The sequence below is a fragment of the Pseudophryne corroboree genome, chromosome 6, assembly GCF_028390025.1.
Source record: "Pseudophryne corroboree isolate aPseCor3 chromosome 6, aPseCor3.hap2, whole genome shotgun sequence".
Lineage (NCBI taxonomy): Eukaryota > Metazoa > Chordata > Amphibia > Anura > Myobatrachidae > Pseudophryne > Pseudophryne corroboree.
In genome coordinates, this window is record NC_086449.1 from 108,725,985 (window position 1) to 108,749,127 (window position 23,143).

The 23,143-nt window shown below is 50.1% G+C and overlaps 1 long non-coding RNA gene across 1 annotated transcript in view; it reads right to left on the reverse strand.

Annotated features, from left to right (window-relative positions):
* Positions 1 to 6,549, reverse strand: part of LOC134934920 (uncharacterized) — a 43,792-nt gene extending 37,243 nt beyond the window's left edge. Inside the window, exon 1 of the long non-coding RNA XR_010179841.1 lies at positions 6,232 to 6,549. This is a non-coding gene — a long non-coding RNA (uncharacterized LOC134934920). The remainder of the gene's footprint in view (positions 1 to 6,231) is intronic.
* Positions 6,550 to 23,143: the final 16,594 nt, after the last annotated feature.

Consider the following 23,143-nt stretch of genomic DNA (forward strand, 5'->3'; position numbering starts at 1 on the left):
GCGCAGAGGAAGTGTACACCTAGGCAGACCATTGAGGCACATGGGATGCGCATTGGTTGTGCTCTGAAATTGACCTCCTCTGTGTCATGTTTGCTTCAGGTTAAACCCACCATCACATATACATATCCAAAATTCTATATCCCACATTTTTGGGTCCCCCACTGAGAGAATGATATAATGTGTACATATATATATATATATATATAAATATAAAATATTATATATCTATACTATATCTACCTATCTATCTATCTATCTATCTATCTATCTATCTATCTATCTATCTATCTATCTATTTGTGTCATTATCTCAGTAGGGGAACCTGACTTGCCTACTCTCCCGGAATGGCCGGGAGGCTCCCGAAAATCGGGTGACCCTCCCGGCCCCCCGGAAGAGCAGGCAAGTCTCCCGATTACAGGGGTCCCCTCAAGCCCGGCCGCCCACTTAGCGAGTAAAGTGGGCGGTCCGGGCAGGCGATGACGCGATTCTTGTTGAATCGCGTCATCGTAGCCATGCCCCCTGCTGTATAATGCCATAATGGCGGCATTACACAGCGGGGGGCGGGGCTTACACAACACGATCCCCATAGTCACGCCCCGGCCCGCCTCCGCCACACCCCCGGCCCACCTCCGGCCCGCCCCCCTCTGCACACACATCGCAGCCCGCCCCCCTGCCGAACCGACCTGGCTGTTCTCTCCCGGAGAGAGAGCAGCAAAAAAGTCGGTAAGTATGAGGGGAATCAGAAATGTGTGATTTTGAAATTTGGATAAGGGATACTCAGCTTGTAATACACGCAGATAATGACAGCCATGCGATCACTTGTAGAGTAAATGTTCTGTGGCTCAATCCTCTAAGCTAATGAGTTTCTTAAACATTACACTCTCTTATTTGCCTTTCACTCATTCTTCTCCATAGTATATTTCCTCCCTCCTTCTCCCACAAGGCTGCATGTCTCGCCGTCTTTCCTCCTCCTCTGTACATACTCTGCCTCCCTCTCTCTCTCTCTCTCTCTCTCTCTCACACACACACACACACACACACACACACACACACACACACACACACACACACACACACCTATCACGTCTGTTCCGATAATTCTCTCCTTTCTTCCTTTATCATTGCTTGCTGTACATATTTCCCATGGTCTGACCCCTTCCCTCCTTCTTCTGCCATTGTACCTCTCACCCCTCTCACTGGTTCTTGTCATTAATCACAGAGCTTAGCTCAAACAGTGGGAAAAATAAACAGTTCAATATATTAATCCTCTCAATCAACAGCAGTGACAGTCCCTGGGGGAGAGAAAGAAAAATGGAGGGAAGGGAGACAAGGAAATGGAGGACTGCCTTATTACACCTGTCTACTAACACTAATGCAGATCTACAGCCCTGTGACAGTAATCCAGTCCAAGTGCTCTGCATGCAAACAGTAATTCCTAACCCAAATGCCGTTTTACACCCTCACAGTAATGATCCTGTCTACTAACACTAATGCTGGGCATAGACGCTATAATTATGTGTCAATTCCGCTTTATATCAGCAGATTGGACAGATAATTGCAGCTTGTAATCAGGCGACTGATCCTGTAATATCGATCTGTCCGGCATGCCAGATCGTCCAGCATGTCCGTCCGATTCAATATGTTGAAAGTGTCATGTCAACTGCAACAGGCAGTATATGCCCTGCCGCGGCCGACTGACAGACATTCTCATGTTCCTTCACATGGGAAGGAATGGGAAATGTCTCCTAACAAGGGCGAACCACCAATATCTTGTGACTTACACTGTGAGAGATCTCAAAGTATCTGCCTGTGATATCTGCAGGGACAATGGGTGAGATGTACTGTTGCAACACTTATTGTGACACTGTAGCTCTTCCTGCTTTGCCTCTTATCAAGGCGAAGCAGAAAGTAATAGCACTGTGATGTATTAACATCTCGGCCACTGGACGGGGTAGAGAAAAGTTCCCCCTCCGGCGATCCATGCAAGACCCACAGCCAGGGGCGTATCTAGAGAGGCGGGGACTCGTCTGCAGTCTCCGGGTGTGGGCCCCCTCCTCTCCCATCCCATAGCCGGCAACAGCGCTGTTAGGTCTCTGTCTGAGCGCTAGAGACTCTGGTACAGTGCCAGAGTCTACAGCACGGTGGCCATTTTTTCGGAGACATGCGCATGCGCTATAGATTCTGGCACTGTGCCAGAGTTTCTAGTGCTCAGACAGAGCACTAACAGCGCTGCTGCGTCTGACGGCTATGTGTGACACTTCCAAGGAGGTGACACGTTGTATTCGTTTGATGGGTAAGTATGGCGGACTCCTTGGATTTCCAGGAGCGTGACCTGTGACTTGGACCACTTACCGGGATTGTTGGTGCAGTAGTCATTGTAGAACAATTTGGGAAACAACTAAATGCTTAACAGGTCATTTGCACAAACATTAATGCCAACATTTAAAATTAGAGTTTTATTCAACTGGAACGCTTCATTCACTGTGAAAACATAGAAGCGGTTAAACCATAAACAGAGTTTTCAGTTCACTCCACATATATTACGGTCAAAAAATACATTACAATGCGCCACATAGAGTAACCAACAAACTTATTAAGCTAAAGTCTCGGGACTGCCATGGCATATACATTCACATTGACTGTTCAATTGGGGGCCCCCTTTTTTAGCCGCGGTATCGTTTAGTCAAGTACTATATATTTATATTTATAGTGCACTTTTCTAGGGTTAGTTAATTTCCTGATGACAGTCGCTGAATCCGGGCTCTAGTGAAAGTTGTAACACGAAAGTCACACATGTAGAAGAAAAGCTTATCCTAACTAGTCGTAGGGCTTTATACGGTAATCCTGTTTGTGGGCATTTGCTACGATGTATCCAGGGCCGGCTCCAGGCATGTTCGACTAGAGCGGCCGCGCGGGGCGCCACTCTTATAGGATGCCGCACGCTGCTGCCGCCATATTCCTGCCTGGAGCCAGCCTTCAATCTGTGTGTCCCGGCCGCTTGTGTGCGCGCTATGCAGCGCGCTGTGCGGCGCCAGCGCGCAGACAGAATCGTTCATCCGTCCGCCCACCTGCCCGCGCCCACAGCAGTACTCCCCCCTCCCGGCTCCCAGCACCGCAGTGTCAGTGACATGTAAGTTAAAATCTGGCACTGTGGGGGCATTTATGTTTCTGGCACTGTGGGGGCATATCTGCACTGTGGGGGCATTTATGTTTCTGGCACTGTGGGGGCATATCTGCACTGTGGGGGCATTTATGTTTCTGGCACTGGGGGCATTTATGTATCTGGCACTGTGGGGGCTTTTATGTTTTGTGGCACGGCGGGCATTTATTTATCTGGCACTGTGGGGGCATTTATGTTTTGTGGCACTGGGGGCATTTATGTATCTGGCACTTATGTATCTGGCACTGTGGGGTCACTGATTTATCTGGCACTGTGGGGTCATTGATGCATCTGGCACTGTGGGGGCACTTATGTATCTGGCATTGTGGCGGCATTTATGTATCTGGCACTGGGGGCATATCTGCACTGTGTGGCCATTTATGTATCTGGCACTGCTGGGGGGCATGTCACGTGTAGCTGGCACTGCTGGGGAATATGTCACGTGTAGCTGGCACTGCTGGGGGGCATGTCACGTGTAGCTGGCACTGCTGGGGGGCATGTTAGTGTATCTACTAGGCGTCTGTGGCTAGGCAATGTGTCTAACGTGCGCTGCCTGGCGCAAAGTGTCTAATGTGCTCTGCCTGGCGCAAAGTGTCTAATGTGCTCTGCCTGGCGCAAAGTGTCTAACGTGCTCTGCCTGGCGCAAAGTGTATAGGAGGTTCTACCTGGTGCAATGTGTATTAGCTGCACTACTATGTGGTGTAATGCGAATTACCACTATTCTGTGGTCATGCACCTTCCCCACGAAGCAACGCCCCTAAATTTTTGCTGCGTGCCTTCGGCGCGCACTGTCCCTGCTTCAGCATGTGGGTGGAGGAGCACCAAGCATTACAGTATGTACATCATTTTGCCCTCCTTACTTAAAAATGTGCCCTCCTTGTGATCAGCACCCTGCCCTAAAACGTGAACACTATCATGTGTAGCTGGCACTGCTGGGGGGCCTATTGTGTGTAGCTGGCACTGTTGTGGGGCATGTCATGTGTAGCTGGCACTGTTGTGGGGCATGTCATGTGTAGCTGGCACTGCTGCGGGGCATGTCATGTGTAGCTGGCACTGCTGCGGGGCATGTCATGTGTTGCTGGCACTGCTGCGGGGCATGTCATGTGTAGCTGGCACTGCTGCGGGGCATGTCATGTGTTGCTGGCACTGCTGCGGGGCATGTCATGTGTAGCTGGCACTACACTGGAGACATTGTGTGTAAGGAACACTACTGTGGCTGTTCTGCATAAGGCTGCTAATTGTGTGCATAGAGGGGGTGTGAAAAAATATATTTATTTATAGTTTAATAATATGAAGTTACGAGACCACACCCACTTTCCCAGGAGGCCACGCCCACTTTTCCCAAAGCGCGCCTTCGGCGCGCGCATACGGGTTGGGGGTCGCTTTTACATTTTCTCGCTCAGGGTGCTTGTAGGCCTGGAGCCGGCCCTGAATGTATCCTCCTATCTACATGCAGTACTATTGAAGGGAGCAATAAAGTTCTAGCCAGATATAGTTTAATCCGATAAGGGACGTCACTATGTCTATGGAGGAAGTGATTTGTTGAGTATAGGGCAGGGGTGGGGAACCTTTTTTCTACCGAGAGCCATTTGGATATTTATAAAATCCTTCGGGGGCCATACAAAAATTCTCAACTTAAAAAATTACCCTGCCCCCCCAGTAGCTCTGCCCCTTAGAGGTACTGTGTGTGCGCGCTGGAGGCGCGGGCGGCAAAAAAATGGGTGTGGCCAGTTAAAATGGGACGTGATACACATATGTCCCCAATAGTGCAGTGCCAGATCCACAATTGCCCCCACAGTGCCAGGTATACAAATGCTCCTCACAGTGCCAGGTATACAAATGCCCCTCACAGTGCCAGGTATACAGATGCCCCCCCACAGTGCCAGGTATACAGATGCCCCCCCACAGTGCCAGGTATACAGATGCCCCTCACAGTGCCAGGTATACAAATGCCCCCCCCCCCCCCCCCACAGTGCCAGGTATACAGATGCCCCCCCACAGTGCCAGGTATACAGATGCCCCTCACAGTGCCAGGTATACAGATGCCCCCCACAGTGCCAGGTATACAGATGCCCCCCACAGTGCCAGGTATACAGATGCCCCCCCTCCCCTCTCCCCTCCCTGCTTACCGCTGCTTGCTGCTCCGTTCTGCTGCGTTTCTCGTGTGTCAGGAGTGGACAGGGAGGAGAGCGCGGATATGTTGGGTGGCGGCGGCGGCGTATAGGACTTCAAACCAGCCACCGGTGCGAGAGCCAATCAGAGCTCGCGGACCGGCAGCCGCGGCTCCTGATTGGCTGCCGGTCCACGAGCTCTGATTGGCTCACGAACTGGCGGCTGGTTTGAAAGTCCTACATGCCGCCGCCACCACCCGACATAGCCTCGCTCTCCTCCCTGTCCTGACAGCAGAAGAGACACGCTGCCGCCGGACTGTGCGGCGGCGTGTCTCACTGACAGAAGCGGGTGGGCCGGAGCAAACGGCTTTGCGGGCCTTATACTGCCCGCAGGCCGGAGGTTCCCCACCCCTGATATAGGGGGTCGCCCACCCCTGGGTGACCTTTGCGCTGGGGGAACCAGCTACTTCTCAAAGTTGCAATTAATAGCTATTTGTGTGACACCACTGGTCCGAACTAAATTATAGCTTCCCGCCTCTGAAATAACTTCAGCAGGTAAATTGTCTCTAGTCTGCTTCCACGGGTTCCTTTGCGTCTTGTTAACAGGGTGACAGCTGATGTGGGGTGGCTAATGGGGGTACTAGTCATCACTGCGCTGTCCCAACTTCGCTCCGCCCAGGGACTACTGGACTGCAGTATTAGGAAACTTAGTAGCTAGTGCAGCAAGGAAGGGGTTAACTACTGTCAGTCTGCTTTGAGTGGGCACTAATGGGTATGAGGGGCAATAGTTTAGCAGGTCTCAGCCTTTAGAGTTATTGTCCCCAGTCTCTGCTGTGAGCCGCCTGTCAGATCTGGAGCCGCGGCCAGTGTTCCAATGCTGTAGTTATCACTCAGGCTGGGTTGGGGCTGGCCCATCTATCAAGACCCCAGGAACCTTTCTGGGAGGGGCTATGTGCTTACCCCGCCTCCTGCTGCTGAGTCCCGAATTGAGACAGCGATACACACGCCTCCACTCCTTCTCCTTCAGTCCTGGCTTGAAACCTTGCTGCTGGAGACCAGGGGCCGCTGCGGGAAGCGGGTTGCTTCTCTTCTCCTCTGACGGTTCAGGCCCGGGAGCCTGCCACTTCTCTCCGCTGCTGATTTCAGTTGCACCTCCAGTCAGTTCCTCACACCCTCTGCTCACTCCTCTGTCCTCAAGATGGCTCCCCAACCGACATCTCCAACGGCTCTCCTGCCATGAGCCGCATCAGTCACTTCCAGCCTGCACACGGGATACAGTCTCAGACCCGTGGCTGCGTGCCGATCCTGCAGCTGTTGTCCCTCTGCCACCACTGTGAGGCTGACTATATACCAATGTCCCCACCAATGTCCCTTATGTTTATACACATTACGGGGTGTTGGGGTCACGGGGGCACAGCCCTTCAGGGGAATGCCACATATGGGACTCGGGAGAGGAGGGGACCCACACCCGGACACCAGAAAGGTAAGTATTTTGAAGAAATGGATGCAGTGTGTGCCGTGTGGGCCCCCTCTGGACCCAGGGGCCCGTATGCACTGCACATACTGCACCCATTATAGATTAGCCTAGTGCTGTGTGTTACCTCCCAGCCAGCCCCGCTGTGCATGTATGAGACCCCACAGAAGCCACAAAAGTGCGCTTATAATTTTTAAAATAACATCTTTATGATTTTCTATCAAAGGCAAAATTGTTAGATGATTGCAGATAATGTAGAGAAAACTGATTTTGCTGGCATGCATACCACTGTTCAATGTAAGTGCTAATTAGCACTGGTTATAGTCATAGTTGCTTACCCATCCTGTGGGAGAGTCCAGTTTAAAGTCCTTATCTCCCACTGCCCTGAATTATAATTCAAATCTCCTGATTCTTTGGAGTTTTCACTGCAGCAAGGATGAAAAACCAGCCTGGGAAATTTATGGAAGCAGACCTAATGGGGGCGGGGTCTGTTGAGGGGGCAGGATTACTCCACTAGGGTCTAATTCTGAGTTGGCCGCAGTTGCAGCCTTTCTTGCGTCTTTTGCTGCAGTTGCGTCTTAGTTTATACTAAAGACATTACAATGCAGTTCCTTAGTGTACATCCGTGCATCCAAATATGCAAGGACTGAGACTACCACTGTCAGCGTCTACAGATGCTGCAATCATGCTTTGTGCATCTTTAGATGCCACCATCGGTCGCACCATTGAAATTTTCACCAGCCTTATACTAGATGCAGATCATGAATCTGAGTATGGTCTCCAATGTAAGCAATTCAGCATCTCTGTGTGCAGCCGCTTTCAGTAACACGCTCATACTATGTTGCATCTGCATCTGATTAGCCATACCCCTATAACCACGCAGGAATGCCCTACACATTTCTATTACACTTCTTGGTGTGTGTGCCTGACTTTGTACTGCAACCCTGTATGAACACCCAGAGCCGGCCCTAACCAATATGATGCCCTAGGCAAGATTTTGGCTGGTGCCCCCTAGTACCGCTGCTAGTTCTGCAGGAGATACCTGGCATGAGTCAGCTGGCAGCTCTGCTAACGTTGGGCGCCTTTTCTTTATGAAAATCATCTTATTTGCATAACTATGTGGCTAGGATGCACAAGCAGCTTCTGCTGATTAAAATGATATGCGGCATGCCTATTTTCTGTGTGTGACTGTGGCTGTATCTGCATACGAAATGCTACATTACAGTGATTTCCAGGAATACACATAGCATTTCGTATGCAGATACAGCCACAGTCACACACAGAAAATAGGCATGCCGCATATCATTTTAATCAGCAGAAGCTGCTGGTGCCCCTAAGCATACCAAATGCCCTAGGCATTTGCCTAGTTTGCCTATGCCTAAGGCCGGCTCTGTGAACACCATCGCAGGGCATGCATGCGAGGTGCAACCCAGACCAGCGCAGATGAAAAACATTGCACAAGAAAAAATAAAAATAAATTGTCCCCCACCAGAAAAAAACACACACTTTGGCCTTCACAGAAAACGATAAAACAAATTGGCCCCCACGGGGAAAAAAATTAAATGTATAATATAGCTTTTGGTATTACAATTTTGTTTTTAAATTTCTACTGCTGTTTGAAAGGCTCATTAACACTAGGAGGTTTTATAATTCTTGTCTGTAATATTTGTATAGTCATTTATTTATTAACATTATGTAGCGCTAGCATATTCCATTGCACTTCCTTTCAATGTCGAGCAGGGGTCAGTGTCTGGTTTAGAGGTGAAGGCGATTCTATTGTGTACGCTATGGTCGTCATTCCGAGTTGATCACTCGCTAGCAGTTTTTTGCAGCCATGCAAACGCTATGCCGCCGCCCACTGGGAGTGTATTTTAGCTTAGCAGAAATGCGAATGATTGTAACGCAGAGTGGCAACAAAATAATTTTGTGCAGTTTCAGAGTAGTTTCAAACCTACTCAGCGCTTGCGATCACTTCAGGCCATTCAGTTCCGGATTTGACAGCACAGACACGCCCTGCATTCGCCCAGCCACACCTGCGTTTTTCCTGGCACGCCTGCGTTTTTCCGAACACTCCCTGAAAACGGTCAGTTGCCACCCAGAAATGCCCACTTCATGTCAATCACTCTGCGACAACCAGTGCGACTGAAAAGCTTCGCTAGACCCTGTGTGAAACTACATCGTTCGTTGTAATACTACGTCATGCGTGTGCATTGCGCAGCGTACACATGTGCAGAAGTGCCGATTTTTAGCCTCATCGCTGCGCTGCGAACAAATGCAGCTAGAGAACAACTCGGAATGACCCCCTATATACCCATCTAGACTGAGGTTATATAACTGGATTTACATCTTAGGTTTACGCCCTGTGGACATTTAGGTTTCAAACTAATCTGGATCTACTACTAGCATTTTAGTGTGATGACACTATAATTCTGAATCCCATTGTCGTCAGGCTGCTTTGCGCCATCTAGAGACACCCTCCTATCCTTTTTCTTTAACGGCCACCCACCCCTCACCTTGCCCAATTTTATTGTTTTCATTGACTGGTTACAAGCTCTCATTTGATGATAGCCAATTTAATAGAATAATTAAAAAAGTCACTATCACATTTATTTTTATTTTTAATGGCTGTATGTATACCTACTTAATAGGTAGGACTGCTTACAGGGCAGTATGAGCATGTCCTACCCATTTACACTCCAATCAAGATGGCATAGGGTACAGTACAGTGGAAATGCTTTGCAATTATTGGTACATTTCAGGCTGACGGTTCCAACAGAAGCATCCAAGTGCTTCCCCCCAACAAGCGCTGCCCCTAGGCATGTGACTAATGGGAAATTCGCCACTGGCAGGGGCGGATTGCGAACTAAAAGTGGCCTTGGAAAAAAATTGTAAAAGTAGCCTCACATGGGCAGCACGTGGGTAAACGCAGGATTTCTGGGGGCTAGTTTCCAGATATGTTATTATTATTATCCTTTATTTAAGTGGCGCCACACGGGTTCCACAGCGCCCAATTACAGAGTACATATGCACATAATCAAAACAGGAAAACAGTGACTCACAGTTGAAGACAATTTAGACACTGAGATAAGTATCAAGGTGGCCAGGAACTGTAGGATTTGGGCAGTTGAGGATTATTAAAGTAAGAAGGGATAAGCACATGAGGGAAGATGGCCCTACTCATGAGAGCTTACATTCTAAGGGGAGGGGCAGACAGACAGACAGGGGTGACACAGACGGGGTAGACTGAGCGTGTGACAGAGGGTTAGGATGAGATTTGTCTGGGTTTGGTAAAGAAGTGGGTCTTAAAACCCTATTTGAAGTTCTGTAGAGAGGTGGAGAGTCTGAGGCGGAGAGGTAGAGAATTCCAGAGGAAGGGAGCAGCACGTAAAAAATCTTGGAGATAGGAGTGGGAGGAATTGATCAGAAGACAGGAGAGTCGGCGTGCATTAGCAGAGCGAAGAGGACGGGTGGGAGAGTAAAGGGAGATAAGGTCAGAGATGTAAATGGGAGAGGAGTGGGTGAGTGCTTTGTGAGTGTGAGAAGTTTGAATTGGATTCTGAAAGGGAAGGGAAGCCAGTGAAGGTCTTGTAGGAGAGGGGAGGTGGATGTAGTGCATTTGGTGACGAAGATAAGTGTTCTCCTCTCTCTCTCTCTCTCTCTATATATATATATATATATATATATAGAGAGAGAGAGAGAGAGAGAGAGAATTTGGATATTGGCGGCACTCAGCAGTCTGGTAGTATAGTTTAAAAGTTGCCTTTATTACACCTACGTTTCGGGCTTACACCCGTCGTGAGTGCACTTTTCTTTCAATTATGTGTTGTTGGAGGTGTGTATATATATGTATTTGATGTGTTTAATGTTTGTGAGTCCTGCCCTGGCGATGGGTGTAAGCCCGAAACGTAGGTGTAATAAAGGCAACTTTTAAACTATACTACCAGACCAACTTTTAAACTATACTACCAGATTGCTGAGTGTCGCCAATATCCAAATTCTCTGTGTGGAGCGTGCTAGCTCACGGAAGGCACCGCAGCAGGATAATTATTTTCCCCACTTAGAGTGCCGGACGTTCGGTTGAATATATATGTATATATATATATATATATATATACCAGATGTTGGGTCCACACTCACGTCTTAGGATTTCTGCTGGGGTGCCATCCAACACTGGAGACCTATTGGGGGTCACCAGTTCAATCCACAAGCAAAAAATGGGAGCACTCACCAGTCTTCATTAAGCAGAATTTTAATTTCAGTCTCATACCAGACAGAGTCGTATCAACGTTTCGGTCCTCGTTTGGACCTTTGTCAAGATTAACACATAATGAAAAGGACAGACATATATACCCAGCAAGTGCCCACCCACCAATTAACACCAACCAACCCCGATAAAATACATTTTAACTACTTAGGTGTCACATTAGTGAGTAGCCAAAAACCTAGATCTGACACATACTACAACAATAATGTCAGCCCACCTTTGGATGTGAATCTGCTATAAGCATCCCTGTGTCCATAAATCCATATAGCTCCACGTGCTGACTGCGGCGTGCGTTCCATTGCCGCCATCGTTATCCCCAGCAGAGCCCGTGAAGCTGAGAATGTATACATCCCAGCACACAGTCGTGCGCTCCACCGCCACCGTCATTTCCTGTAGGTGGAACGCACTTCCTGTTATGAGCCACGGCTGTGGCTCATTCCTGTTTTGCATTTTTGTTAGGTATTTCATGTTTATTAGTTGTCTTGCATGCCAGGATTTCCTGTTGCTCTGTTTTAGTATGCTCTTGTCTGCTGCCGCTGGTTAGTCTGTGTAATTGCAGCTTGTTCCATGTGTTCAGCCTCACCTGGCTGCTGATTGCATTTTGTCAGTTGGAATCATGCAGTGGGCCAGCTGCTCTGGATTGTTTAATTAGGACTCTCTGTTAAAAGCACTCCCAGGACTCCTCACTGACGCCGGTGATAGCTTCCTGTTTGTCTGATTCTGCTGCTGAGAGAGTTCCCAGTCCCGGTCTGTTCGTTTGTTCCTGTTCTCAGTGATCCTGTACTCGGAAGTTACCATCTGTTCCTGGAGTCTGATCGAGCACCTTTAACATCTGGTGGTGTTCGTGAGTCGCGGCGCAGCCGTGTGTTGCGGCTTGTCCGCTATTATTTATTATTTTGTTTATATTGTGTTCTGGAGCTTTGCGGAGGATTCCGCTTCCACAAGATCCACTCTGGTGTCCAGCGGTGCCGGATAGGAGTGTCGGATCAGTGGATCTTTGGTTGTCCTTTTCCCTGGCGGCTAGTCCGCACATACCTTTTGATTTAGTTAAGTTAGCTTGTAACCCCTGGCTTGGTTGCTTAGTCAGAGGGCCCCTTGTTATCACCCTGTCTCGGACTTCCCCTTGTCTCCCATTAAGACCTGCGGGGGCATCGGGGTTGGGCAGACATAATCCGCCCTTCGAACGCGGCTGCCATGGGCTCAAGCAACCATAGTCTCGCAGGGGATTTCTGATAACACGGGCGAGACAACGGAGTTAGGGTGCCAGGGGTTACTAGGCTTTCCAGCTCCCACAACCTGTATTTCATTCCTGTACTCAGATCTCTGCCATAAGATCTTCTCCAGTCTGGAGTACAGGAATCGTAACATTATCACCGGCCATACCACAAAAAAGAAATAAAACTTTTTTTTCTTTTTTGGCCCAGTCCAGTGTCTAGTCTAGAATCCAGTCCTGTCTAGAATTCAGTGTGCAGAATCCAATCCGGTGTTTAGAATCCAGTCCTGTATAGAATTCAGTGTGCAGACTCCAGTCCGGTGTTTAGAATCCAGTCCGGAGTTTAGAATCCAGTCCGGAGTTTAGAATCCAGTCCGGAGTTTAGAATCCAGTCCGGAGTTTAGAATCCAGTCCGGAGTTTAGAATCCAGTCCGGAGTTTAGAATCCAGTCCGGAGTTTAGAATCCAGTCCGGAGTTTAGAATCCAGTCCGGAGTTTAGAATCCAGTCCGGAGTTTAGAATCCAGTCCGGAGTTTAGAATCCAGTCCGGTGTTTAAAAAAAAAAAAAAAAAATACAAAAAAAAAGTCTTGATTTGTTTAGCAAAATTTAGTCTTGCCTTGCCTTGCCTTGCCTTGCCTTGCCTTGCCTTGCCTAGCCTTGCCTAGCCTTGTCTTGCCTGGTCTTGTCTTGTCTAGTTTTAAATCCTCCTATGTCTACTATGCAAGCCCTGCAGGCATCTCTCGCAGCCCTGAACTCTGTATTCAGTGCTTTGAGACCAGAGCGACTAGAAGCTTTTCAGCAATCCCTAAAGCAACTGCAAAACCTTCTGACTAAAATCTTGCTTATTTTGCCAGAAGTCGTTGAGAGTACATCTATCTCTAAAGAGACTCTTGTTCACAGTATGGTGACAAGAGAATCCTCTGGTTTAATTGAAGAGAAAAAGTTTAAAAGTTTTCTGCGGCCCAGGCTCTCAGAAGAGGAGCGTCTGCGTCGCAGAAACTTAAACTTATGCCTATATTGTGGGGGTTTAGGCCATTATCTGCAGACCTGTGAGTTGCGCAAGCCAAAGTGTGGTGACGAGTCTTGCCCTCTGTCCAAGTTGAGTCATGATACAAGACCTACTCCTGTCTCTACTGTGGCAGAGGTACTTGTCACACAACCCACACAAAAAAGCTCTCTGTCCTATAATTGGGGTCCTTGGGCAAGGGAGCCCCATTATAGATTCAGGAATCAAAAGAGAATGTTTCTCTCCTCTCTTGAGGTTCCTGTGGAAGCGGAGTTGCAAGTTCCTGGAGTGGTGCCCGTAGCCCAGGGTCCTGGAGTGGTGCCCGTAGCCCAAGGTCCTGGAGTGGTGCCCGTAGCCCAGGGTCCTGGAGTGGTGCCCGTAGCCCAGGGTCCTGGAGTGGTGCCCGTAGCCCAGGGTCCTGGAGTGGTGCCCGTAGCCCAGGGTCCTGGAGTGGTGCCCGTAGCCCAGGGTCCTGGAGTGGTGCCCGTAGCCCAGGGTCCTGGAGTGGTGCCCGTAGCCCAGGGTCCTGGAGTGGTGCCCGTAGCCCAGGGTCCTGGAGTGGTGCCCGTAGCCCAGGGTCCTGGAGCGGTGCCCGTAGCCCAGGGTGCTGGAGCGGTACCCGTAGCCCAGGGTGCTGGAGCGGTACCCGATGCCCAGAGTGCTGGAGCGGTACCCGATGCCCAGAGTGCTGGAGCGGTACCCGATGCCCAGAGTGCTGGAGCGGTACCCGATGCCCAGAGTGCTGGAGCGGTACCCGATGCCCAGAGTGCTGGAGCGGTACCCGATGCCCAGAGTGCTGGAGCGGTACCCGATGCCCAGAGTGCTGGAGCGGTACCCGATGCCCAGAGTGCTGGAGCGGTACCCGATGCCCAGAGTTCTGGAGCGGTACCCGATGCCCAGAGTGCTGGAGCGGTACCCGATGCCCAGAGTGCTGGAGCGGTACCCGATACCCAAGCTTATAGAGGGAAATCAAATATTGTAGCTCAGGTTTCCATACCAGAAGGGGTCTCAGAAGCTGTTACCCCAGGTAGGGACTTGAGGAGCGCAACCCCAGAAAGGGTATCTAAAACCATAGTTCTTGAAGGGAACTCGAGAAGCAAAACCCCAGAAGGGATCTTTGAAGTAATATCCCCAAGTGGGGTCTCGAGAGACGCAGCCCCAAAGAAGGGTCTAGAAGTCGCTTCCCCAGGAAAGAACTTAAGAAGCATAGCATTAGTGGAGGATCTGAACGTTATTGCTTCAGCAAAAGTCCCGGAAGTCATAGTCACGGAAGAACTTTCGATAATTATCGACTCAGAGAGGGAGGCCGGTGGCCCGATCCCAGTCAGGGAGGCCAACGGCCCGGTCCCAGTAAAAGAATCCGAGGTGCTGACCCCAGCGGGGTTCCCGGAGGCCACTGCCCCAGCGGGGTTCCCGGAGGCCACTGCCCCAGCGGGGTTCCCGGAGGCCACTGCCCTAGCGGGGTTCCCGGAGGCCACTGCCCCAGCGGGGTTCCCGGAGGCCACTGCCCCGGGTGGGGTTCAGGAGGCCACTGCCCCGGGTGGGGTTCAGGAAGTCACTGCCCCGGGTGGGGTTCAGAAAGTCACTGCCCCGGGTGGGGTTCAGAAAGTCACTGCCCCGGGTGGGGTTCAGAAAGTCACTGCCCCGGGTGGGGTTCAGGAAGTCACTGCCCCGGGTGGGGTTCAGAAAGTCACTGCCCCGGGTGGGGTTCAGGAAGTCACTGCCCCGGGTGGGGTTCAGAAAGTCACTGCCCCGGGTGGGGTTCAGAAAGTCACTGCCCCGGGTGGGGTTCAGAAAGTCACTGCCCCGGGTGGGGTTCAGAAAGTCACTGCCCCGGGTGGGGTTCAGAAAGTCACTGCCCCGGGTGGGGTTCAGAAAGTCACTGCCCCGGGTGGGGTTCAGAAAGTCACTGCCCCGGGTGGGGTTCAGAAAGTCACTGCCCCGTGTGGGGTTCAGAAAGTCACTGCCCCGGGTGGGGTTCAGAAAGTCTCAGCCCCGGGTGGGGTTCAGAGAGTCTCAGCCTCGAGTAAGGTCAATAGTGACCAGGTCCTAGCAAAGCACTCCAGTCAGTCAGATGAAAAGGAAACAGATCCTGACTCTGATATTTCAACATCCATAACCTTTGATGGGGACTTCGCCCAATTTATGGCGCTTTTCAAACACTATTACACTATTATGTTGTCTAGACCATTTCTGGGCATCACTTCAGAAAACCTTGGGCTCTATCTGATTTATTCTTTTAGAGGAGAGCCTTCTGAGTGGGCAACCAGCCTAATGAAAGCTGAAGATCCCATTCTTCAGGATCCCCAAGCATTCTGTGATGCAATTGTTAAAAGATACGGTTTCAAAGAAATTGGTTCAGGTTCCTCTAAGTCACCCGTCTTGTCTGCTGAGAGTCCACCAAATACTGTAAACTCGGCACAAGAGTCCCAGCCCGTTGCTTTGACTGCAGGATGTGCTTTTCTGACTTCTTCTTCTAATAATAGTACTTTACCAGAAAGTTCAGCTCCCAAGGGTAAGAGACCTGTCTCTGATTTGAACGCAGCCTTGCTGGGTGGTACCATCAGTTCAGACAATGTTTGGGGAATTACCTTGGTCAGACCTAAAGAGCTTTGTAAAAAGAAGAAGAAGAAAAAGAAATAATTTTTGACTCTTGCCTTGATAAAAAAAAAAAAGAGAGATTTTTTTTTTTTCTCCTTGTCTTGTGTCCAGTGGCCACCATCAAGGGGAGGGCACTGTTACAAGTTGTTGCTACAGCTTGTTTTTTGTTTTCTGGTCTGTTAGACCAATGTGTCAGGTTTTTTTTTTTGTATCCCTTGTTCTGGATAGTCTGAATTTTGGGGTCTTTTGACCCCTCTTCAAGGGGGGGGTAATGTTATGAGCCACGGCTGTGGCTCATTCCTGTTTTGCATTTTTGTTAGGTATTTCATGTTTATTAGTTGTCTTGCATGCCAGGATTTCCTGTTGCTCTGTTTTAGTATGCTCTTGTCTGCTGCCGCTGGTTAGTCTGTGTAATTGCAGCTTGTTCCATGTGTTCAGCCTCACCTGGCTGCTGATTGCATTTTGTCAGTTGGAATCATGCAGTGGGCCAGCTGCTCTGGATTGTTTAATTAGGACTCTCTGTTAAAAGCACTCCCAGGACTCCTCACTGACGCCGGTGATAGCTTCCTGTTTGTCTGATTCTGCTGCTGAGAGAGTTCCCAGTCCCGGTCTGTTCGTTTGTTCCTGTTCTCAGTGATCCTGTACTCGGAAGTTACCATCTGTTCCTGGAGTCTGATCGAGCACCTTTAACATCTGGTGGTGTTCGTGAGTCGCGGCGCAGCCGTGTGTTGCGGCTTGTCCGCTATTATTTATTATTTTGTTTATATTGTGTTCTGGAGCTTTGCGGAGGATTCCGCTTCCACAAGATCCACTCTGGTGTCCAGCGGTGCCGGATAGGAGTGTCGGATCAGTGGATCTTTGGTTGTCCTTTTCCCTGGCGGCTAGTCCGCACATACCTTTTGATTTAGTTAAGTTAGCTTGTAACCCCTGGCTTGGTTGCTTAGTCAGAGGGCCCCTTGTTATCACCCTGTCTCGGACTTCCCCTTGTCTCCCATTAAGACCTGCGGGGGCATCGGGGTTGGGCAGACATAATCCGCCCTTCGAACGCGGCTGCCATGGGCTCAAGCAACCATAGTCTCGCAGGGGATTTCTGATAACACGGGCGAGACAACGGAGTTAGGGTGCCAGGGGTTACTAGGCTTTCCAGCTCCCACAACCTGTATTTCATTCCTGTACTCAGATCTCTGCCATAAGATCTTCTCCAGTCTGGAGTACAGGAATCGTAACACTTCCGCTGCCGATCCCGGAAGCAAGTGCGTTCCAACACTCGATGATATCTTACTATGAAGCTGAGAGTGTGTGTATCCCAGCACACAGTCGTTCGCTCCACCGCCGCCGTCATTTCCTGTAAATGGAACGCACTTCCGCTACCTGATCCCGGAAGCAAGTGCGTTCCAACTCCCAATGATATCTTCCTATAAGGCTGGAGAGCAGCAGAGAGTGCTGTGGACACATACCATAAACTATTGAACCTAGAAAAGAGGGAGATAGACCTCCTCCTACATGGGCAATTTTTGTCTGATTATTTCAGAAAAAAACAGATTCCGCGGGGCTTTCGCCTTAGGAACGTTCCCACGATTGGTAGGAGTAATCCAGTCTTTTGTAGCAGGTGGTGTTCAGTCCTCAACAAATGCTCATTCGACTTGCTCCTTCTTGTTATTGAGGAGGTAGGTGCGGATTTGAAAAAGGTGAGGAGTGAGATAGCTCAATTTAGACCGAATGCAATTGAAGCTTTACAGGGTGATCTATCACAACAATGGGTTACTAAACTGAACCAACAAATAGACAAGTATCGGAAAGCAGGGCCGGCTCTAGGCATGTTCGAATAGAGCGGCCGCGCAGGGCGCCACCCTTAATGGGCGCCACGCGCTGGCGCCGCCATATTCGATGCTGGAGCCGGCCCTGTGTGTGTGCTGCTGCAGCATTTGGCGGTCGCGCTGTGTATGCGCGCTGCGCGGCGCCGGTATCTAACGTCAGACGCCAGCGCCGCGCATAGCCCGCCTGCACAAGTGGCCGCCCGCCAGCCCGGACCCAGGCTCAGGCTCAGGCTCACTCGCCCGGCCTCCCGCCCGCCCGCCAGCGCTCCCACACAGGCGGACAGCAGTACTCCTCCCCAGCGCCGCAGGTATTTTTTTTTTTTGGGGGGGGGGGGGAGATCCGCACTGTGGGGGCATTTCTGGCACACGGGGCATTTTTGGTTATGTGGGGGCATTTCTGGCACTGTAGGGGCATTTCTGGCTCTGTGGGGGGCATTTCTGGCACTGTGGGGGCATTTCTGGCACTGTGGGGGCATTGCATATCTGGCTCTGTGGGGGCATATTTGGCACTGTGGGGGCATATCAGGCACTGTGGGGACATATCTGGCCCTGTGGGGGCATATCAGGCACTGTGGGGACATATCTGGCACTGTGGGGGCATTTCTGGCACTGTGGGGGCATTTATCTGGCTCTGTGGGGGCATTTATCTGGCTCTGTGGGGGCATTTATCTGGCTCTGTGGGGGCATTTATCTGGCACTGTGGGGGCATTTCTGGCACTGTGGGGGCATTTCTGGCACTGTAGGGGCATTTATCTGGCTCTGTGGGGGCATTTATCTGGCACTGTGGGGGCATTTCTGGCACTGTGGGGGCATTTCTGGCACTGTGGGGGCATATCAGGCACTGTGGGGACATATCAGGCACTGTGGGGGCATATCAGGCACTGTGGGGGCATTTCTGGCACTGTGGGGGCATATCTGGCACTGTGGGGGCATATCTGGCACTGTGGGGGCATATCTGGCACTGTGGGGGCATTTATCTGGCACTGTGGGGGCATTTATCTGGCACTGTGGGGGCATTTATCTGGCACTGTGGGGACATTTATCTGGCTCTGTGGGGACATTTATCTGGCTCTGTGGGGGCATTTATCTGGCACTGTGGGGGCATATCTGGCACTGTGGGGGCATATCTGGCACTGTGGGGGCATTTATCTGGCTCTGTGGGGGCATTTATGTATCAGGCACCGTGGGGGCATTTATGTATCAGGCACCGTGGGGGCATTTATGTATCAGGCACCGTGGGGGCATTTATGTATCATGCACCGTGGGGGCATTTATGTATCATGCACCGTGGGGGCATTTATGTATCAGGCACCGTGGGGACATTTATGTATCTGGCACCGTGGGGGCATTTATGTATCTGGCACCGTGGGGGCATTTATGTATCAGGCACCGTGGGGGCATTTATGTATCAGGCACCGTGGGGACATTTATGTATCTGGCACCGTGGGGGCATTTATGTATCAGGCACCGTGGGGGCATTTATGTATCAGGCACCGTGGGGGCATTTATGTATCAGGCACCGTGGGGGCATTTATGTATCAGGCACCGTGGGGGCATTTATGTATCTGGCACCGTGGGGGCATTTATGTATCTGGCACCGTGGGGGCATTTATGTATCTGGCACCGTGGGGGCATTTATGTATCTGGCACCGTGGGGGCATTTCTTGCACTGTGGGGGCATTTCTTGCACTGTGGGGACATTTCTTGCACTGTGGGGGCATATCTTGCACTGTGAGGGCATTAATGTATGTGGCACTGTGGGGGCATATCTGCGCTGTGGGGGCATTTATCCATCTGGAACTGTGTGGCCATTTATGTAGCTGGCACTGCTGGGGGGCATGTCACGTGTAGCTGGCACTGCTGGGGGGCATGTCATGTGTAGCTGGCACTGCTGGGGGGCATATCATGTAGTGTTCCCGCTAGGCGTCTGTGGCTGGGCAGTGTGTCTCAGTGCTCTACCTGGCGCAATGTGTCTAACGTGCTCTTATAGGAGGTTCTACCTGGTGCAATGTGTATTAGCTGCACTACTGTGTGGTGTAATGTGAATTGCCACTATAATGTGGCTACGCACCTTCCCCACGAAGTAACTCCCCTAAATTTTTGCTGCGCGCCTTCGGCGCGCACTGTCCATACTTTAGCGTGTGGAAATGGGAACAACAAGCATTACAGTATGTACATCATTTTGCCCACCTAACTTAAAAATGTGCCCTCCCTGTGATCAGCAACCTGCCCTAAAAAGTGAACACTAGCACGTGTAGCTGGCACTGCTGGAGGGCATGTCATGTGTAGCTGGCACTGCTGGGGGACGAGACCACGCCCACTTTTCAAGAGGCCACGCCCACTTTTCCAGGAGCGCGCGCGCCTTCGGCGCGCGCATGGGGGGGGGGGGGGGGGGGCACTTTTACATTTTCTCGCTCAGGGTGCTAGTAGGCCTGGAGCCGGCCCTGTCGGAAAGAATTGGTTACATTTAAGAGAACAAAACTAGAGAAGGTTGACCGTGATTATAAAGATCACAGGGTGTATAGATGGCTCACGGGGAATGAACAACCCTCCTCATTTAGATTTAGAAATACTAGATATAGACAAAACCAGTCCCAATTTGATAGTTTCTCCTCCTCAGAAAGGGACTCTTCTGACTCCCAAATTAATACTAAACCACCACTCCCACGGGCTAGCACCCGATCAAAACCGGGGGGACAGTCTTTAAACGCAGAAGGCCCCACCTCCGGCGGGGCAAATACAAAAGAGAAAAAGAGACAGAACAAAAATTAGAAGAGTCAGTGATCAATTTATCAACTTATAAACTTACAGAGGCTGAAAGGAGCCTGTTATCTAAGGGACTTAGCTTTATCCCTACCCCCAAGTTTAACGATTTCGGCTGGTCAGTGGATAAATACAGACTTGGCCGTAAATTAAGACTTGTTGAGAAATTTCAGCAGACTGATTCAATGCCAATGGAAATTAGAACATTTAAGAAGAGCACTTATGATCCTCCATCATACAATCCCAGTATAAAAACCTTCACGAGGATGTTGGATCATAATATAAAGGACTCCATAAAGAGACAGACGAGGATTAGATATAATCTTATCCCCTTAGAGAGAAAGGCAATCAGTGAAATAAAAAATAATCCACTTATTACTGTAAGACCAGCTGATAAGGGTGGTGCCGTGGTGATTTTAAATACTTGTGACTATGAGGCTGAGGCACATAGACAATTGGCAGATCAGGATACCTATAGACTACTTTCTTGTGATCCCACTATATCCTTCAAAAACCAATTGGATTCATTGCTACATAGTGCCTTGAACAATAACTGGATAGATGAGGACATACTGGATTTCCTTAAAACAGAATTTCTCTATCGTCCTAGTGGATGCTGGGGTTCCTGAAAGGACCATGGGGAATAGCGGCTCCGCAGGAGACAGGGCACAAAAAGTAAAGCTTTAGGATCAGGTGGTGTGCACTGGCTCCTCCCCCTATGACCCTCCTCCAAGCCTCAGTTAGATTTTTGTGCCCGGCCGAGAAGGGTGCAATCTAGGTGGCTCTCCTAAAGAGCTGCTTAGAAAAGTTTAGCTTAGGTTTTTTATTTTACAGTGAGTCCTGCTGGCAACAGGATCACTGCAACGAGGGACTTAGGGGAGAAGAAGTGAACTCACCTGCGTGCAGGATGGATTGGCTTCTTTGGCTACTGGACATTAGCTCCAGAGGGACGATCACAGGTACAGCCTGGATGGTCACCGGAGCCTCGCCGCCGGCCCCCTTGCAGATGCTGAAAAGAGAAGAAGGTCCAGAATCGGCGGCAGAAGACTCCTCAGTCTTCTTAAGGTAGCGCACAGCACTGCAGCTGTGCGCCATTGCTCTCAGCACACTTCACACGGCAGTCACTGAGGGTGCAGGGCGCTGGGAGGGGGGCGCCCTGGGAGGCAATGTAAACCTATTTTTTGGCAAAAAATACCTCACATATAGCCTCCGGGGGCTATATGGAGATATTTAACCCCTGCCAGAATCCGTTGAAGAGCGGGAGACGAGCCCGCCAAAAAAGGGGCGGGGCCTATCTCCTCAGCACACAGCGCCATTTTCCCTCACAGAAAGGCTGGAGGGAAGGCTCCCAGGCTCTCCCCTGCACTGCACTACAGAAACAGGGTTAAAACAGAGAGGGGGGGCACTAATTTGGCGTTAGAAATATATAAAAAGATGCTATAAGGGAAAACACTTATATAAGGTTGTCCCTATATAATTATAGCGTTTTTTGGTGTGTGCTGGCAAACTCTCCCTCTGTCTCTCCAAAGGGCTAGTGGGTCCTGTCCTCTATCAGAGCATTCCCTGTGTGTGTGCTGTGTGTCGGTACGTGTGTGTCGACATGTATGAGGACGATGTTGGTGAGGAGGCGGAGCAATTGCCTGTAATGGTGATGTCACTCTCTAGGGAGTCGACACCGGAATGGATGGCTTATTTAGGGAATTACGTGATAATGTCAACACGCTGCAAGGTCGGTTGACGACATGAGACGGCCGACAAACAATTAGTACCGGTCCAGACGTCTCAAAAACACCGTCAGGGGTTTTAAAACGCCCGTTTACCTTAGTCGGTCGACACAGACACAGACACGGACACTAAATCCAGTGTCGACGGTGAATAAACAAACGTATTCCTTATTAGGGCCACACGTTAAGGGCAATGAAGGAGGTGTTACATATTTCTGATACTACAAGTACCACAAAAGAGGGTATTATGTGGGATGTGAAAAAACTACCTGTAGTTTTTCCTGAATCAGATAAATTAAATGAAGTGTGTGATGATGCGTGGGTTCCCCCCGATAGAAAATTATTGGCGGTATACCCTTTCCCGCCAGAAGTTAGGGCGCGTTGGGAAACACCCCTTAGGGTGGATAAGGCGCTCACACGCTTATCAAAACAAGTGGCGGTACCGTCTATAGATAGGGCCGTCCTCAAGGAGCCAGCTGACAGGAGGCTGGAAAATATCATATAAAAGTATATACACACATACTGGTGTTATACTGCGACCAGCGATCGCCTCAGCCTGGATGTGCAGAGCTGGGGTGGCTTGGTCGGATTCCCTGACTAAAAATATTGATACCCTTGACAGGGACAGTATTTTATTGACTATAGAGCATTTAAAGGATGCATTTCTATATATGCGAGATGCACAGAGGGATATTTGCACTCTGGCATCAAGAGTAAGTGCGATGTCCATATCTGCCAGAAGATGTTTATGGACACGACAGTGGTCAGGTAATGCAGATTCCAAACGGCACAAAGGTGTATTGCCGTATAAAGGAAGAGGAGTTATTTGGGGTCGGTCCATCGGACCTGGTGGCCACGGCAACTGCTGGAAAATCCACCGTTTTTACCCTAAGTCACATCTCTGCAGAAAAAGACACCGTCTTTTCAGCCTCAGTCCTTTCGTCCCTATAAGAGTCATATTTGCCCAGGGATAGAGGAAAGGGAAGAAGACTGCAGCAGGCAGCCCATTC